At 34.1% G+C, this 3,393-nt stretch overlaps 1 long non-coding RNA gene across 1 annotated transcript; it reads right to left on the bottom strand.

Moving 5' to 3' along the window:
* Positions 1 to 206: 206 nt before the first annotated feature.
* On the bottom strand, positions 207 to 3,355 carry LOC132067158 (uncharacterized). The gene is made up of 2 exons (XR_009417078.1): positions 1,868 to 3,355; positions 207 to 1,305 (listed from the first exon to the last, which is right to left on the bottom strand). It is a non-coding gene; the product is annotated as an uncharacterized LOC132067158 (long non-coding RNA).
* Between the last annotated feature and the right edge of the window lie 38 nt (positions 3,356 to 3,393).

The raw sequence follows: 3,393 nt of genomic DNA on the forward strand, positions 1-3,393 counted from the left end.
CGAACTGATTTTCTGGTCTCATTTTTTTACCTAAACAGACCTGAAAATACGTGATTGACAACAGTGCCCTTTTTTTACAAAACAAAATCTGGTTTTTGCCTCTTTGTGAAAACCAATTGTAACATGAAAATTCATTAAGAAATCTTTAAAGAAGAAAAAAAAACTCAAAAGGTTATACTAAATCTAGTATCAAAAGGGGTGTAAGATAAGGACTAAACTCGCTGTTATGCTCAGCCATTTTTCCACAGGTTCGTTCACAAGCAATACAAAAATACTCTACAAATACAATCCATACAAAGTGTTAGTCAAAAATATAAACATTTATGTATATGCTAACGCAAAGACATAAAGTTTGAAGAGAAGGAGGAAGACAGGGACGCTTGACGCGAACGAAGGACGCTAGACGCGAGCAAAGGAGGCTGCTACTGGTTTCTTCTCTGATCTGGGCAGAATCCGGAGTTGCCATAACTCCAAATGCTCCCACGTGTTGCATGAAAAAGAAAAGAAGAAAAGGATTAGTAACTATTCTCAATCAAGAAGAAATAAAGTGAACAAGAAAATGGATCTATTAATTTGTTTAAATGGTCTTCCCAGGAACCTATCTCTAGATTAGCTCAAACTTCAGATATATACATCACTACTAGGAGGCATACTTTATATTCACAAGGCTCTATACATGAAAATATACAGTCAAACAAATATTACTCTAACTCAACATTTAAAAAAAAGGAAGCAACACAGATTATCTCACCTTAATGGTAGGTCCTTTACTTAGTTTAAATAATACAGCATTTAGTTCAAAGTCCAAACAAGAGAGATAATAACTAACAAGTTATCAACTTATTTCAAAACCTTCTTGTATAACTTCTTAATAAGCAAGCCTTAAAAGGCTCAATCAAGTTTAAGATTTCTTGTAAATTGCTGCTAAAAGAAAGAACCTGCAGTACATATCCACACACATGCAAAGGGCTTAAAAGACCAAAGCATCAAAGCACTATGTCACTTAATACCCCGGACCTTTGTCATATTAGTCTAGAAACCGATCAAGTTCAAATGAAACTTCTTATATGCAGGAAAAAGAGATGTATTAACAATTCCAACCCATGAAATAAACTAACTATCGTGATTTAACTAGAATGTGTAATAGTCTACTGTTAAAGCAAAATTTCAGTCTTATAGCTTTTATTTCTAGACCATAAAATCCACAGGAATGCGCAAAATAACAAACCAGAACTTTAGCATGGAAATTATGTTTAGCATGTACTCATTTTACAAAGGTATTCAAAACAAAGTGACAGCCATTACCTTCTAATTCTCAACACAAACTCAACTTTCATACTTAGGTAAACAAGATTCCCCAAGTCATGATTTAAGCAGGAAACAATATCAAAGGAGAGACCAAAGGCTCGTTTTCAAGTCTAAGCTTGTTCTACATGTGCAACATGGATATTAAAGATTCTTTAAAAAAATAGGAACAAGACGACCGTATTCTAGAGAAAGATACACCTAAACAATTTACTTTCTTAGTTAAACTAACACATTGCTTTTGAAATAAAAGATGATTTTTAAAGAAAGAATTTAACCAAACAAGAGAGGTAGGATCACAGATTATCAAGCGTGCGTTCAAGTTTATCGAAACTTCAGTAACTACCTCATGAACACACAAGAGAAGCAAAATAGCTACTGAGTCTTTTACATATGCCCCTGCCTTAGTTCTTTCGAGTACACAAACAAATGAGAACTCCCTTTGAGTAAGTACAGCTTGTTCAGAATAACCAGACTCAAAAGTCGCAAATGACTTATTTCAAAAATTCAATCCGAACCCTATAATACCAACAGGAAAACTATGCAAAAATCATGTTGAAACAAACTGTCGCTCTCTTTAATTCTATTCAGATTTTTTAGTGTCATTAGAATGCCTAAGAAACCTTGTTATCCAGGCATAAAGAGAAGACAATCTCAGGTAGTACATAATAATTTATCCATTTTTTACACTTTGATAATCTTTGTAAAACAAAATACAAAAAAAGATACACGAGAAACAAAACAGAGACAAAGCTTCAAACAAGCATTTTTGTTTTCCATATTATAAAATCCCAAACTGGATCATCTGACCATTATAGGAAGTAAAATTTTTTAGACATAAAGCTCAAAAGTGTCGCACACTACTTGTGAGGATTCAGCTAAAAGATATGCTACTAAATTAAAAAATCTTTCCAAAATGTTATGGTGGTGATTTTAAAACAAGCAGTAGTGAGAAGACTAAATTCACAACAAACCTACTCAAAATTTTTAACATGAACCAATTAACACATACCTAACACAAGGAAGATTTTAAAACCAAACTTGGCATTCTTACTACTTCGTGACCTCATTTATATTTCAATATTGCAGTATTTCAGAATCCATACAAACACTGACTCAGACGCAGGTTTATATCCTAAAGGGTCAGCAAGTTGGCTTTTGAAAACTCACAACTTACGCCAAAATCTTTATGTACTGTTTTCAGCTAGATTTATAATAAAATAGTCCTTCTAGATTAATGGATGGAGTTAAAAAAAATGACAGGATGCTAGTGTTGGAAAAGTCGAACTGCCATTTTTCCAGGAGCAGTTAGTCTCCTTTACCCCTCTTCATCTACTATTTAAAACCAAACAAATTCGAAACAAACAGAGGACAAACCAGCTACCAACAAACAATCCAATGACTATATTTTTAGCTCTATTTGGCTACAATACATACTGATTTGATAGACATAACAAGAGAGATTATAACAGAAATATGAAACAGGATTTAAACGAGCGACGAGCTCATTCACATGTTCTAAAATTTAATCGATAGTTCCTTCATGTATTCTTAGCTATCTTTTATATGCAGATTTAGGGCAGAACCGAACAGAGCAGCAAACCAAGCTCAAATAGGCAATACGATGAAAACATTACTTAATAACTGCATATACATACGCTCCTAACAACTGAAGACAAAAGGTGAAGCGAGGGCCATTACTAACGTTTTGCGGGACAATGAACTGAGGCTACTATAGTTGTCAAGTCTCCGAATCCTCTTGAAAGCTTGTTTAGCCGAGAACCACCGAGAATTCGATAAAAACAAACTTAGAGTTAAAAAGAATTTTTTTGAGAGCCCTAACTTAGAGTAAAAAATAGGATTTTTGATAAAGCCGTTGGGATTTTTTTTGGGGTTGTTCAAGAGGGAATTTCCAACACTTAGAACCTATCTCCCCAAAAATAGCTCAGTAAAGGCTTCTATTTATAGCTAACAACTGAGGGTTTCAACAGCTTCACAAAGAAGCTTGAATTCGAAATTCAAAAATAAGGGGGGGGGGGGGGTGTCTCAGGGAAAACATTTTCAACAAATGAGATGATGGACTTACCC

Source organism: Lycium ferocissimum, chromosome 8 (assembly GCF_029784015.1).
Source record: "Lycium ferocissimum isolate CSIRO_LF1 chromosome 8, AGI_CSIRO_Lferr_CH_V1, whole genome shotgun sequence".
Lineage (NCBI taxonomy): Eukaryota > Viridiplantae > Streptophyta > Magnoliopsida > Solanales > Solanaceae > Lycium > Lycium ferocissimum.